Source organism: Lygodium microphyllum, chromosome 18 (assembly GCF_053477565.2).
Source record: "Lygodium microphyllum isolate KBCC chromosome 18, Lygodium_microphyllum_v1.1.10, whole genome shotgun sequence".
Classification (NCBI taxonomy): domain Eukaryota; kingdom Viridiplantae; phylum Streptophyta; class Polypodiopsida; order Schizaeales; family Lygodiaceae; genus Lygodium; species Lygodium microphyllum.
This window is the reverse complement of record NC_141152.1, coordinates 18385678-18402514: the sequence shown is the minus strand read 5'-3', so window position 1 is coordinate 18402514 and position 16837 is coordinate 18385678. Positions and strand designations below refer to the sequence as shown.

At 39.3% G+C, this 16837-nt stretch overlaps 1 long non-coding RNA gene across 1 annotated transcript; it reads left to right on the top strand.

Moving 5' to 3' along the window:
* Positions 1-644: 644 nt before the first annotated feature.
* LOC148020643 (uncharacterized) lies at positions 645-2930 on the top strand. The gene is made up of 3 exons (XR_015694737.1): positions 645-1225; positions 1705-1791; positions 1882-2930. It is a non-coding gene; the product is annotated as an uncharacterized LOC148020643 (long non-coding RNA).
* Positions 2931-16837: the final 13907 nt, after the last annotated feature.

Sequence of the window (16837 nt, the reverse complement as noted above, 5' to 3'; positions counted from 1 at the left end):
GGGGGGGCAAACCAAGAGGGAGCTATACTTGAGAGGAGAGTTCCTACAAGACCATTCCAAGAAGCATCATTTGCGTGGGTCGTGATTTGGTTGTATACATATAGGATGTTTTGTATTGCTAATGATCTTGAGTTACAATGATCCATGTCTTAAAACTATGGAGACACTATAAGTTGGAAAGAAGGTTCATTCTACTGATAGATCATAAGAGTATTAAGTAGATTTTAACCCAAGTTGATCTCAATATGAGACAAAGAAGGTGGATAGAAATACTATAAGAGTTTAATTTTGAGTTCAATTTTTGCAGTGGCAAGGACAATGCTGTTGCAAATGCCTTGAACTGAAAAGAGTTCCTCAATAGTATTGTTGAGAGATACAAAGGCTAAGAACCATGTTAATATTTGAAACCCTACCCTAGAGCTTGTACACCGAGCCATTTCTCAAGAAGACAAGGAATACTACTAGGATGCTTACACCTTTATAGAATACTTACAAAGACATGTCATGAAAGGAAGAGGATTTGGTGGGATACGAGTGAAGAGTTAATAGAAATAACATAGGGAACCACAACCTGCATTTCACATTAAAAAAATTTCAAATGAACACAGTTTTTATTCTCCCTTCTTCTAATTTAGCTCCTTACCTCTTGCTCCTCTGTCTCTTCTTTTGTGCATACGCAAACGTTCTCAGTTTCTGCACATTCGCTCTCTCCCTGGTTTGGAGAATCACTACTAAACCCTATCTTTGCACAGCAGACGAAGGTCGGCAAGGACCACGAGCTTCCTTTACATGTGCGGACGCCGTCCTATGGATCGTCGTGCCTCACCCCTCTAGCCTTTGGCCATGATCCCAACACTCCTCATGAGGAGTTGGCTTGCAACCACCCCCGGAGATCCATATCTTCCTCTCTCAATAAGCCCCTCCAACCACGCTCATGTAAGACCCCTCCATCCGCCAAGAAGAAGGACACAGCAGTTGAAAAGCACATGAGGAGTTCCAACGCCAAGAGGAAATGTAACAAGGACACTAATGAGAAGGAAAATGAGAGAGAAGCTGGTCATGGTGATGGAGCTTTGCAGCCAGACAAAGGGGAAGAAGAAGAGGAGGAGGAGGAGAAGGAGGAGAAAGCGAGTGGGAGCAAGAAAGGAGAAGCTGGTTCCAGGCAAGATGCAGGAGTCGAGGGACTCGCAGAAGGATTCTATGAAGTTGAAGTTGTGAAAAAGAGGTGAGTATGCAAGGTGCATCACCTTCCTATCTTTGCTCACCACTTTCACGCCATGTATGCTAACTGTCATATTAAAGCAATGAGATTCCTCAATTCTTTTTCTCTTCCTAAACATGCACATGAGCTTCAAAGGTGAAATTTGTTGACTGGTTATGCTCCTATGTCAAATGAATCCTTCTTGCATATCTATTTGGCTTACCAGTTAACATTTTATGTTTTTAATTTGTAAGTCAGGTTGTTCAAACGTTTGAGGCTATGTTGTAGACTGCAAACCAGCCATTGTCATGTTTCTTGATATCATAAACGATTATATTGAATTGTGTTGCTTAGTCCTCTACAGCACATTGTTGGTTTCAACAATTCTCCTTGATAAATTGGTCAGAGTTGGTAACAATAATCCATCAGATTTAGTTTTGCTTGATATACCTACACTTCTCTTATGGTGTGACTTAGAGTATCTGACATGTGTTACATTGTAGGTGAGGGTGGCCTGAGTTGGATAATACTTGGGAACCATTTGAGAATGTCAAGACTTGTGCTGACATCATAGAGGAATTTGACAAGAGGTATGTTGAGATCTTTAGTTTTCTTTATTATGCGGATATGTTATTCAATATGCAAATGTCATTTTGATATATGGCTTGCCCTGTTTGTAGCTATGTGCCTAAATCAGGCAGGAAAGGATGATGTAAAAAGAGATCTGGAACTTATCAACTTTCTCAAAAGAAGTAGCAGACACTGCCAAAAAATGTGGATGGGGGAAGTGCTGCCAACACAGGAGGAGAGGACATAATGGACACACTGATCAAGACAATGGAAAGTGTGCAACTGAAACTGCATAACCAATTAGGGAGAGTCCTCAGAATTCAATATCCCTGAAAGGTTGAGTTTCTGATATGGGGAGAAAGGATGCTGAAAGGTCAACAATAGTCGGCAATCCTAGAAATGGTAGTGTCCTTGCAACTGAGACAATAGAAGAGATGGTGATAAATCCTATGATTAACCAATAAGGATCTAATTCAAGCAGGTTGGTGTTGGAAACAGACATGCCTCAACCAAAGTTGTTTCTATCTCACCTCATGGAACTGGAGGAGGAGCAAAGCACAGCAAAGCTACAGAAAAAAGCAGGGCCAATGGACATCATGAAGCTACTAGGGAGGGGATTATGCAAAGTGATATAAGTGCTACCCAGCAGCTTGACATCAAATATTCTCTATTAGATGAAGGAACATTGAATAAGGATGATGCTTAGCTGGACAAAAAATCCAGCAATGCGGAACTTAATAAGAGTGCTGGCAATGACAAAAAAGAGGAAACAAGGTTTGGTGAGATGTGTTCGACTAAGTTTGGATTCTCAAGAATAGGATGCAAAGACAATTTTTGATGAGGAGAGGTCATAGGAAATTATGGAGTAGGGCAACAATTTGAAGGGAAATTGTTTGTGCACACAAGGTGGGCACATGTAGATTAAGCCTTCACAGGTGCAGATTTCTGAAACAAAGTCACCTTTTGCCACAACAAACCATTGTTCCCAACCAAGCATGCCTAGTAATCCTCCTCTCACAAAGATTATCAAGGCAGTGAATTATAGCAACTCATCTATGGAAGAAAAGTAAGTTGTGACTATTCTTTTTAAGGCACCAAGGTATGATATAACATATGCTTGTTTTTTACATGTTTTTTTCTTGCAAGCAGTATACACAAATTTTTACAGACCAATGAGCTTGGGAGGTTGTTAAGGATTATGGTGAATTCATGAATAAATAATGCTAGCTTTGTAAAAAAACCCATGTTATAATGTTGCTATTTCAATATTGGAGCATGAAACATGTGTTTTTGGAAATTGAATCCAAAACATATGGTAGTTGGAAAATTTTGGGTGGGTTCTAAGGAGCTATAATAGGTTGTATTTTGATGACGATTGGAATCCTTAGTAAGGGAAGTAGAGCTTGTAGTGGGCTTTAAAATAAATAGTTCAAAAAAATTTATTGTGTACCAATCAAGCACACTTAGTAATTCAAAAGGTCTAGCCATTACAAAGGACAAAGATGAAAAACTTAAAAGTCAAAAGTTATCATGTATGTGAAATAAATATTGTTAGTTGGCTTGGGCTTGGGGCTAATGTTGGCTTGGGCTTGAGGCTAATGTCAAGTTTATTGGTATAAAGAGAGATTCAAGCATGGTAGATAAGGTTGGGGATGAGGGCAAGCCTAGAAAATGCATGTGTGAAGGCTTGAAGGATACTCTCAAGGACACTAACTTCAATGCAAGCGATGAAGGTGATCATAGTTTGCACAAGTTAGGTGATAACCTAAAGCATGTTAAAATCATGCTCAAGAGCACATTGATTTCAAAGTCTACTCTTGAAAGTTGGCTAAACCAATGTGAGAAGACTCGTAAGAAGCTGAGGAAGCAAAACCTACCAAGAGATGATATGTTTGAGCTTGCCACAGAAGATCTTAATGGTGCATCCTTGGCTCGAGTAAGGTGCCATGAATGTGAAGCTCCTTATGGATCGGGAGTCATTGGCAAGCAATTCGCTTACTTGTTTTTTTCTAATTTCATGAGAACCCATATATTGGAAGGTCAAGCGCATCAAATAAGATATTTGACAAATCGAGGGTTGAAGGTGGGAGTGATGTCTAGTGCAAAAGACGTAGAAGAAAGCAATGAAGATAATATGGTTGCAGTTTTAGCTATAGTACAGGATATGGATATTTTTAATAGCACTCATGAAGGCAAGTGACATATTTTTAACTATTGAAACCTCCATTAAAATGTTATTTTCATATGGGACAATTACTTGTTTATGAAAGAGTTGAACTTTAGGAAGGTTTGGGTTTGTTTTAAAATCACTTTTGTATATGTATCTTAGGGCTAATTTCTAAATATTTTGGAGATTAATTTGTGAGAGTCTTCACTTGAAATCATACAAGATTTGATTTTAAGCTTATTGAGGCAACATTGAATGACTACAAAGATAAAGGAAGAGTTACATTTTTGCCCTTCAAGATCAGACTTGCATACGATTCTCACAGAGCATATCAAGTCAAACTCTCACATCATAGATGTATCCAAAAAAACATCTACCAACCAAGTAGTTTTGACAAATGCTAGAGGGCGACCAAAGAAGCTCTTTCATGTAGATCCACAGCAAAAGTCACTAAGCTCTTTTCTTTAGCCAACCAAAGAAAGTACCATACTAATAGATTTAGAAGGATCTTCTACTTGTACAGGTGACCAATATATGCCTTCTTCTTGTGATTTCAATTTGCTCTATTGGGGATTATGGCAAAGGACCGTTGCTTACAGAGCATGTGATGTCAACATAAAATCTATTCTACATGACCTTAAAATAGGAAAGGAATGGTATCCATAGTCATATACAAAAGCTATCTTATATGAGGATCTCTCGAAATCAAGGTAGATGGATGCTACATGCACATAAATTACCTTCATATTTCATATGGTGGAAATCCCTTTCACTTGTGAGTATTGTAAAAAAATTTCCACTTGCGATGATTTTCACATGAGTATATAGAGAGAGTACGTGTTATTGAGAAGAGAGGGGCTAGGAATATAGGAGGAAGGCAATTAGATTATCTTAGCAGTGAAGAGTTGAAAAATGTGACAGCTAAGTACAAGACAGACTTGAAAGAAGCCAAGAGAAAGCTATGGTGGTTAGAAGCAAGAATTGTCATGCATTCTGTGAGGATTAGGTCCTTGAAAGAAGCAAACTTTGAATGCTTTAATAGAAAGGATGTGCTGCACTTTTGTAATAATATAGTTGAGGCCCATTGACAAGGTAAATTTGGAGGTAAACAAGTTTTGTGGGACTTTTTTCAAGATGTAGTAAAGAATATAGTACAAACAAAACAAGCACAACAATTCAGTGAGTCCACAAAGGCCATGTTTGAGCTCATTAAGCTTTGGGTGGGTCACACTTGCATGAATTTATGAGTACTAACCTTGGAGGGCCATCCATGTGCACTACAAGAAGGCAAGGGAAGAAAGCAATTCACTTCATGCTTGGAGAGCACGAGTATATCTTTGAGACAATGGGTAAGATATACATGGATGTAAAAAGTAAACGTGGATTAACATTAATGGTGCTGATTATCATTGTTGAAAATGAGACAACCATCAAACATCGCATAAGGTGAGCCTAATAGATCTAATATCTTGTAGTTTGCAACATTTTTTACTTTCAATCATGTGTAGGACGTTTGTAAGATATTGAAAGTTAAAACAAACTTTTATTTATGTAGGTGGAATGCAAAGGATGACACTCATATTGGATTCTGTGGAAGTAAAGGATAACATCACTAATGTCTTACAAACGACACAATCATTGTGGGAGAGGGATCATAGGGTTATAATAAGATAGTGGATGCCTTTTAAAATCATGTGGTGGAAAATTATGCAAGACTTTTGATAGTAAACCATCTTCATGAGAGTCTTTCACGACTAGCTTTGGTAGTGCATCACATGTAATCACTTTGATAGTGTATATTACACAATCTAAATGTATAAGACATGCTTTGGACATGTGGATCTTGGAGTCTTTTGTGTATAGCTCTATGTTACAGTGCTATTGTAAAAGTTTCATAATTCTAACATCATGTTCAGATATCCATCTTGGATCAATGTGAGAATTCCATGGCTAAAATATTGTAGTATCACGATTAATTTGAATTGTATAGAAGGGGCCATGAAAATGCACATTTGATTCGAATTTTAGATTTACAAAGGGGATATAACTATTGCCTTCAAAATTCACAAAAGGGGTATATAAAGTGGTGATTTTTTTAAAAAAAGGGGTTTTTAAAGTATCCTTTGAACGCACATTATATAGAGGGCTTCTATAAGGTGACCCCCCCCCCCCCCCCCCCCCCCCTCCTTGAGATAGTACCCAAGAAGAGATTGCCATTATTATTGAGATATCAATAGAAAGGCTTGGGCTAGTGGATCTACAAAGGGCCCAGATCAAGCTTTTAGCTGACTCGCATGAGTAGCATGGGGCTAGTCCTCCTATTTTATGATATCCTTGGTATCCTGGTTAGTTTGATAAGATGTGGTGTATATGCCAAGGAGATCATATATTGCATGGATTAGAATGACCTATGTATTTTAGGCTAGTAAGGCTAGCTACTTGGGATATTATGACCTAGATTGCGTTAGGCCAAGAGGGCCAATTAGTTTGCATTCAAATGTTTTATTTCTTTAGACCAAGAGGGCCATATGTCTGTTTGGTGCAGGTATGTTTAATGGTTTTCTGTTTTAGTGATTGCATCATACAGGTTGACGAAGTCACTGGAGGGAGCCTTTGCTGCGGAGGAGCTTCTTATGACCATTCCAAGTGGTTCCATCCCCTTTCTGAGTCTTTTTTCCTTAAGCAGATAATGATATACGTGTACGTAGGGTTACTCTCTTTTCGTTTGTTGGGGACCGGCAATCAAGGCATAAAGTCCTAGGTTTAGGTTAGGTATGTCTGAGGGAGGTCTGAGTAGTCATTGCCTCCTGCCAAGGCATTGTCAAGCGCTAAAAGACCTATTTTTTTAGAAGGCAGCCCTAGTGACCCTATTCTGCTAACCTGCTAGGCAGTCATTCTAAGAGTTTCTGTTAGTTGTGAAGCAATTAGAAAAGCGTACCATACAAAATGATGATGCACAGAAGTAGAATCCTGAATAGCTGAAGAATAAAAATATGCAGAGGTGTGTAAAAAGGGGTTCTAACCCCTATAAATATAGAAAAGGAAAGAAAGAAAAATCCTTGAGTAGTTGTTCATCGCCTTGTGAAGGCTTGGTAGGTTTCTAGGGACGAGACAAGACCCGCGGTCGCTGCCTTGTCTTCCACGGGGTGGAAACTATCTAAAAAGTAAAGAAAACTAAGGAAGGTTAGAGCAAAAATAAAAGTGAGCGTCAGCAAAGGATTAAGTGTCACCTCGCAAGGGCTTGGTAGATTCTTGGGTACCAAGAATTGAGGCCGATGCCTTGTTCTCCTTGGATCACTACGCTCAACTCCCTCCTTTTTACACACCCGAGTATGGAAAATAAGGCCTAAAAGGAAAATGTGCTAAAAGACAATATTTCTTGATCAGACTATAGGAGTCCTCGCCTAGGAGGAGCTTCTAGTTGAGTTGTCCTCAATTAGGTGGGTAGTTCAGACCATCACTTAGGATGACCTCTTTGATACTTCTTATTAGCTTGGACGTGTTGGAATAGTCGATTAGTGACTAGCTTTGGGCTTTCTATTCGATTATACTAGGCCTACTCCTCGTGAATTTCATGCCTTGGTTTTGTCAGGGGGAGGGTGAGAGTTGGTATGGGTTTTATTGTGTATCTATTTTGCATCAGCTTGATGCTCTTTGTGGTTGTGTTTATGTGTAGATTTGTTTGTGGGATTCGACGGACTGAGTCATGGGACCCAAGTTTATAGATTTCGACCCATGTGCAGCTACTAGATTTGAGAGTTGAAAAGTATGCCATGGATCCAAGTTTATAGATTTTGATGTCACAAAGTCATTCGTCCAATAGGATTGCAAATCGGAGCCCATTTGCATCCCCAAATAGGTTGAAAACCCTTCCACAAGAGTGTGAAAGTGGATTTTTTGAAGTAGACATTTTATAAATGAAATGAAATGAAACTCTAAATGAAGAAAACATGCAAAAACATGTCGAGATGTAGAGAGGGGGGCGTTTTTTGATTGATGCCTCATTTTTTTGGGAGATTTTGTGCCTCTTGGATGCTCAATCATGTAGAGAGAGAGAGGGAGATCCCTAATCTATCCAGAGAGGGAAAGATTTTGATAGTAACCATGTGTAATATGATGAAGGGAATGAAATTTTGATTTTTCCTCATTCCTCACTTCTTTTATGGGTTGTTCATATGCAATATGGTTTGAAAATCAATTACCTCTTGGCTTGAGAACTCATCTTCTGATGTTGCCTCCAAGAACGTTACATAACATGACCCTTCGGAGTTTTGTTTGGACTACAAGATTGGTAGTTGTTGGCAAGGTGCATCATCATTATCCTCTTTTGAGAAAGGTAACTTCAGGCAACAAGAGCCACTGTTGAAGGAAGGCTTATTCTACTTAATCCATTTCTTGTGGATATTTTGCATATGATGTGACTCATTAGCCAGTCCAAAGGGTACCATAGTCATTCTATCTAATAGCATGGGATCTTTAGCTTTTGCAACTAGAACTTATTCCTTATTTATGCCTTCTTTGGGAGTAGGATAGATTCTTCTAGCTCACTTTCATAGTCTTCTTCTACAGTGTCATCTTCGTCCTCTTCAAACTTTGTATCTACCTTTATGTAGGGGCTCTATAAGAGAAAAAAAGATTCTCCAATGTATCATCTGCCTCTGCTTTTGTCTCTGTCTTTGTCTCTATCTCTATTACGGCCATGTAACAGGGAGAACAGTACATCCATGTCTCTATCTCAATGCTAGAGGTAACTGTAGAAGTCATTTTGGGTTCAGTAGAAGGTATTCAACCATTGACAAAGACTTTGCTTCTTTTGGGAGTTGGCTTACATTGCCACTGATAGGGAATGTGTCTCTATTTTCTTCGGAAAGATTCGTTTGATCACTTCTTCGTCTCTTGATGTACCATCTGTTACTTCATTGGAGGAGTCTGTGGACAACCTCAATGGAAGTGGATCCATTACCTTTTTGCAATCCATATAACTTCAACACCACTTTGTTGGGTCCTCTGCCTAGGGTTAGGGTTCCTTTGAACCAATCTGTGCCCTTGCTTCAAAAAGTGATGGTCTTCCCAACAACAGAGGATATGAGGTCCCATAAGAATTTGGTTTCACTACTAGATAGATTAGTTACCAATAATCTCTTCTTGCTAGGGTTGTCTTGGCATATGGGAGAATGCCCAAAGGCTTAATTCTGCTTTGGCCTGTTAGTCTGATAAGCCACTACGTAGGCTGCATACCTTGCAAGCTTAGATCCTTCATTTTCATATCCATCATTATGTTCACTTACGAACCTCCATCAATCAATGCATCTACTATAAAGCATCCTTCAATCCACACACCAATCTCTAGGTTACTAGGATCCAAAAAGGCGTTAGCCACATCCACTTCTTTCATAAGCTCTAGGGCCTTATTAGACTTAGGGATAGTGGTAAGAGCAATCCGTAGGCCTCTTCTTCTTGTTAGTATGATTTTGAATTTCTTTTGACATCTAGGAGACAACATCAACAATTGTCGAAATGTCAGGTTTGGTTTGAATGTGTCTAGATCTTTGACCAAGTCATATTATTTGATAGGATCCATGGGCTTCTCCAACCGACTAGGAAATGGGGCAACCTCCACTTTTATATTCTCTTTTTCTTCTAGAAGAGGCAACATCTGCACTTCTTATGCTATGGGAGGCACTTTAGCATCCTCTATCTCTTGGACCTCCAATCCCGTCTCTATAACTATCTTTGTGGCTCTTTGTGCCATTGCAGTGCTCTATACTACATTGTTCAGCTCTATACTATTCTGCTTCTCTTTGGGAAGATTAAGCTTCACCATTTTGGTAGAGAAATATTCTCTTTTGGAGCTGTGGGTTCTCTTTTCTTAGCACGTATTATAGTTGCAATCTCCAATTCCAGAGGCAAGTTCCTGGGTCTTAATTTGGGTATCAGTGGTAGCTTTCACAGGAGCTAGACTAGAATGGTCTTTTGCACTATGGCCTTCACCTTTGCATCTATTGCATAAGGGTTTTTAGTCCATGGATCTTCTAGGTTTTGGATAGTTTGGTGAGATATAACCCTTTTCTCCACATTTGTAATACTCTACTTTTGATCTCTAGCCACCGCCAGACTGTTGTCCTTTGTAACTTTAAGAAGGAAATCTCCTTGGGCTAAAATTAGGACTGAACTCTCTAGGTTTTGGTCCAATATCCTTGGTAGTCATCTTGAAATTCAGCAAGTTGAATCTTTCTTCTTCATCTTTATTCCTTCTTTCATGCATCTCCTCTTTAGAGAGCAAATATCTCTGTATGGTTCTTCCTTAAACAATACAAACAGAAAGCTCCATGGATGGTTGGTTTTTGGGTACATTCAGTGGCTAAATGTCCCAGAGAGAAGAAATATCTTCTTTGAAAACTCAGTTAGTAGAAGCTAAGTCAGAGGTCACTAGAGTTTCGGAAGAGAAAGAGAAGCTCAAGAGTTTAAGACTCTTTTGGATATGAAACTGTCAGCTTTGCAGACTGCTTACAATACAATGGAATCCCAAACTTCCCAAATTAAATGGTTGAAGGACCAATTGGCGCAGTCACGGTCCATCCCTCCAAGTCTCAGTGTCCCCATGATTCCTTCTATATCCCAGCAGGGCTTGGCAATTCTCTAAAGATAGGTCACATTATGTCCATTGTTTCAAGCTAAAGTGGAAAGATTGCAATCCAAGATGGATTTATTATGGTCTACATTTGAGCAATTTCAGGAGTATGTTCCTCTTGACCATTCATTTTTTATCCACTATCAACTACTAAAGTTGGCCTTCAATATTAAGCTCTCAACGATGGATCTCCCTTTTCTAAAGGATGGTTAGAGTGGAGCTTGGTCTTCTGATTTGTTGACAGAAGTTGTCTGTAAGGTCTTTGAAGATTCTATGACAAAGGATACCATGTTGCTGTCTTATATGTATCTACGAGGTGATCTGTTAATTCCAGATGATGTAGATCTGGCTTGATATGTAGGGGATGTGGTCTTACAAGCTGTCTTATATGTCAACCATTTGGAGTTGAGGATAGATGAAATGTTCTAGTGCTTTTCTTCTAAAGTGACTGCTTGCCCTGACACTTTATGGCATTCAATGATTGATTATGTAGTCTTGAACCAACGACAGAATATAGCCTTTACTCAAGTATAGAATACCAACCAACTGAGAGTGGATCTTTTAGCTTATCTTTCCAAGAACCATCCCTTTGATTTATCCTTCTTTGATGCCTATCATTGATGATCTGTTTTAGGTCCCTCTGTTCCTAGCTTATTGTATTATCAACAAATGTCCCATTGCTATGATGCTTATTTTTCTCTTTATCAATCCAACTCAGCAGTCATCTTACCTCTCCTTTTCCAACCTCAGGGTTTTCCTCAAATTCCAATCTTTACATATTGTTCTTTCATTGAAGATCGAGTATTTTCCCCTTCTCTGCCTTGTCCTTCCCCATCTATCCTTATACCTTCTACTTTTCCTGCTTATCAATTAACACCTTTCCTAACTGATTCACCTAAATTTTCAACTAATCCTTTTTTAGCTTATTCCTCATTTTATGATTTTTCCTACCCATTTATTCATCCTCTTTTACTCATTCATCTTCCATATCCTGCCACTTTTATTTCTCAACCCCCTCAGTTGGTTAGTGGGTATGAATGATTTGATCAACAGATTCCAAGAAGAAGAGGATGGAGCTCAAGTGATTCTCGTACGGGACCACATATTAATTGGCCATTAATTCCAGGGGACTAGACAATTGCTAGTCAAGCGTACCAAAATCTCTAGATCCTTCAGTGAGATTGATAGCCCATTTTGCTTGGTACCTAGCACATATGCATATGCATTCCCATAACGATCAAAAGGCCATTCCAAAGCTTTGTATGAATATCAATGTGAACATTGATTCTCAATAGTTGGATGTCCTCTATTTTCATACCCTTTGTTTACCTAGCAAATACATTGTTTTGCTAGAATGGATGTGCTGCTTTCAATTCTTTCGGAATCCTCCAAAATCTTTTGTAGACGAGTCTTTATCCATGGATTGCTTTCGTAATCATCAAGCCTTCAAGAGGGATCATCTTCACTGATACCCCTGAATGTATCTTCTATGCTTCTTAATGATATTTTTTTTGGAGGTACCATTCAAATGGTTGTTTTGTGTTTGTGATGCATTAATTTTATGTGATGAGTTCATGCTGGTTGAATAATTTGTTCGAGAGCTCTCTTTTCGACTATTGACACTAATGGTGAATGGCAAGCCTATGATGCAAAGCTGAGGAACCTCTTATATCCTTTACGAATTTGTCATGACTTTTTATTATTTATAAGATGTGTTAATGAATAACGATGTTTTCTTTTAGTAGTATTCTTTCTTAGAACAAGTGATAAGTTGGGGTCGTGCTTAGTTGATTATTGAAGATACTAAAGAAGATCGAATTGAGCTTTTTACTGAACTTGCATTATTCTTTTCCTTAGGTCGCGAGGACGCTTCCTTTCTAAGTGTGGGGATATGTTGAGAGTGGAAAAAGATTGAATTTTTTACTGATTTTTGTTGTTTTTGAGGTCTGAATGGTTGATTTTTGATGGATTTTGAGTGATGTTTGGTTGTTTTTGGAAGTTTTTGAGAGTGTTTTGGATGATATTGATTATGCTTTGAAAGCTCATGATAATTCTTAGTAGAAATATGAAGCTCTGTGATGTTATAATAGGTTCTGTTGAGGTTCTGATTGGTTCTAATACCTTCTGTATAGCTTCTGTTTTGTTTTGACTTTCTTCTGTATGAAGTATGGATTGATGATTGATGAAGGTTGAGGTCTTTTAAAAGCTTATTGAATAGTTTTTTATAGTTTAGAATGGTTTTAGTATGAGTTATGAGGATCTACTGTTCTCTAATGACCTTCTGTAATCCCTTGTAGACCTTCTGTCTCTGCTCTATTTCTGTTCCTGTTCTGTTCTGTAGATATTTTGTAAGTGTTCTGTAGAATGTATGTGTGACTTTGGAAAAGTTTTCTAACTTTTGGAAAGGATGAATCTAAGTTCAAAAAAGCTAAAATAAATTGAAGAAGCAGCTGTTGCTGCTGAAGATTGAAGAGAAGACTGAAGTGACAGTGACAGTAGTGAGCAATGAAGAGACACTATAATGGCTTTGGTGCGCTTTCATACCTCCCATACCTCTTGGGAGGTGCATCTACGACCTAACAAGGATTATTAAGTGCCATTATTGAGTATTGTAGTGAGGAGATGATGTACTATTGAGAGAGAGAGAGAGAGAGAGAGAGAGAGAGAGAGAGAGAGAGAGAGAGAGAGAGAGAGAGAGTCAAAGATAGCCAAATCTGTCAAACAATGTGTCTGTCTATGAGAGATTGAGAGAAGAGAACTATGAAGACAATGAAGATGAATACTATGTGATTGATTTCCATTCAAAAGTGGTTTATTCCTTTGTGTTCTTGTTTGTTATGATGGATTCTATGAAGATGCTGAAGATTATGGTTGATTCTATCAAATCTGGGGGAGATATCTACTATGATGTTGCGTGAAGATTTGTTGTTTTCCTTGTTTTGGTCATCTAAAGAATGAAACAAAAGCTTGTTGATATTACAAGACATATTTTATTGGAGTAGAAACCCCTTTTCCTTGGTGTTTCTCTTGGGGCTCCAGATAGCTCCACAATTCTTGATGCAAGCTCAAGCATCCTCAAGCCTCTACTTCCAAGCTCCAGCCTCCATAGCCACGCACGAACCAAGAGAAGAGAAGAGAAGAGAAGAGAAGAGAAGAGAAGAGAAGAGAAGAGAAGAGAGAGGATGGAGGAGAGCTTCACCTCCTTGATCCCTCACCCTTACACACTCACTCCCTCACACTCTCACACTCCCTTCCTCAAGCACACATAAGCAAGAAAAGAGAAGTGCAATATTTCTTTTTGAAATATTAAAGAACTTTGGTCACCGCACGCTGCGTAAAAGTTGTGCAAAGTCATCTCCCGCATTGACTAATGATAGTGGCCAAGTGGTTACCCCGCACGTGCAATAACGAATCCATCCGCATTGTGCAAATGAGGCCGGGGATTAAAACCGCAAAGCCGCGTGAGAACTCCCTTCTAGGGAAAAAGGGGAAATGGAAAATGGTGAGAATTTAGGAATTTTTTTTTACTAATTATCCCTTTCCCCAGCCGATGCATGGCTGGAGGGGAGGGAGTGGGAGAAGGAGGTGAAGAGGTGGAGTGCATAGGGAGAAGAGAGGAGCATGATAACTCCACGTGTGTGGAGTCTCTCCTCCCCTCCCCCTTGCACTATATAACCTCCCCCTTGGGCATTGGGGGGAGGCACGATCAAAGGGAACGCTGCTGTGCTAAGAAGAAGGCCACCACCTGCTGTGAGACCGCCACCATGATCGCCGCCAAGTTGCCGTTGCAGCCGCGTGCTGCCGCACTGCCCAACCTCCCGCGCCATATCGCCATAGTCAGCCCCTTTTTCGTCGTCAAAGCTTCTTCTCCAATCATTGCCTTTCCTCCCACGTCACGTCTATGTGATAGGCTAAAGAAGCCTCCTTAAAATCTTCTAAGGATAAGGCTACTTTAGGCCTTGTGCATGCGGGTTTTGGCCTGGGTGCTTATAACCCACACTCGTAGCTTCAATTCCTACGCAAGGGAAAAGGTATCGACCTACAGGCGACCTCGGAGAGCGAGAGTAAGGGCTAGAAGGAATCCGCAGAGTCCATAAACTCACTACATCTATGATGGCTCCCAAGAAGATGCAAGGCACACCCGCGGGAGGTTCTTCCCCAAACATACACGTGGACATTCCCACGAGCCCTCAAGCCCAGGTTTTACGATTTTAATTCCACATAAAAGAAATGTGTTAAGCACGATAACTCTCATGGAAAGGAAGCACTTATGCATGTTTCTAATTCACCTAGCATAGTTAAAATGCATTTGGGAAAAATTGCCTACTCAAACAATTTACTAAAATTAATGCATGACATGCAATTGGGTTATTTGCATTGCCAATGTTATGAATGTAAATTACCTATCCATTTTACGAGCTTAGTAGCATGTTGCCTTGTCGTGCATTTCAAAGTGACAAGCCTAAAATGCATATTGCCTAGCGTTAAAAGATGAAATTATTAAGTGCATCTTTGATTGGCCGTGGAAAGAATAAGCATATATTGCATTAGTCAATAACTTCCTTGTTATGACTCGCATGGAAAGAGTTGTTAGTGTCCGTTGCACGGCATGAAAATGAAACCCTAGACAATTGCATGTTGCATGCGAAGACGCTTGTAGAATGGATTAAGGTTTCATGTTACATATTCATCATGCGAAAAATTCATTCATCAAGAGTTGCATTTAGGAAAGGTTGCATGGCTTATCAAAGCATGAAATTCTAAAGCTTAGACAAAAGGTTGTAGGCATAATTTCTTGATATAAATCCTAGTAGGTCCTATGTAAGTTATTCTCCAAATGGTCACTCGTTACAACTTTAGCAAGGAAAGAGAAGGGTTATTGCAATCCTTGTAGTACATGGGGGTAATGAATCGCATGTTTACATGTCTTGTGATGTCTTGCAACTATTTACACGTTTAGGACAAGTTTAACATCTCTAGGAAAGGATCGTTCCTTGTTGCAAGACAAGTAGTCCAATTTAGCTAAATCACCTAACCCTCAAAGGATTCGTATAGGCATAACTAGTCGATATGATAAACACCTCAAGTACTAGCTAGGGCTTGGCACGTTAGAAATGCAGCCTAGTATCATACTTGGATGCCAAGTCGAAACCCTCAAACCCAAAGGTCCTACCCACATTCACGGAATGTTTGGGTCAATTGGACGCCCATGCAAACAATGATCTAGGGTTTCTACCCTAAGGATCGACCGACCTAATGTAAAACTCAGATTGAGTTTGGAAACCCTAGGATCGAATGTTATCGGTCTAGTACAATTAGGGTTGGGTTGGGTAAGAAGATACCCTAAACCCTGCATCTTGTCTAAACAAAATTCATTGACCAAGAAACACTGTTCAATGGGTAAAATGATCCCATGAGATAGATGCGACACTTGTGCAACAAGTTGCAATGTTGCATGGCTTTGTGGTTTAATCACAAGAGAGATTTGCCATTCCTTGGAATGAGGTTGGTAGGTTCTAGTGCAAGTCTTACTTGCAAGAGGATGAGTAGACATCTTGTTACATCACCTTCCTTGGGATGATTTGCCAAGTTAAGGGAAGTTATGTATTTGCTTGGTAAGCAAAGGATCAATCTAGTTAGAGCGACATAGTCACCAGGTGGAGCCCCAAGAGGAACACCAAGGAAAATGGAATTCTCTTGCAAGAAAATCTATCTTGTAACATCAACAAGCTTTTATTTCAATCTTTTGATCATCAAAACAAAGAAAATAGCAATTCTTCACGCAACATCGTAGTAGATTTCTCCCACGGATTTGATAGAATCAACCATATTCTCCAACATCTTCACAAAATCCATCAATAGAACAAAGAACACAAAGGAATACACCATCTTTGAATGGAAATACATCATATAGTATTTATCTTCAATGTCTTCATAGTCTTCTCTCTCAATCTCTCATATACAGTCACATTGTTTTGATAGATTTGGCTATCTCTGACTCTCTCTCTCTCTCCATCAATAGTACATCATATCCTCACTACAATACTCAATAATCACCCTCAATAATCCTTCTTAGGTCGTGGATGCACCTCCCAAGAGGTATGTCTGATATGAAGAGGCACCAGAGCCACTATAGTGACTCTTCATAGCTCACCACTATCACTTCACTCCAGTCTTTACTTGAGTCTTCAACAGCTACTTCTTTGACTTCTTTTAGCTCTTTTGCACTTATATTCACCTCTTTCCAAGGCTAGAAAACTTTTCCAAG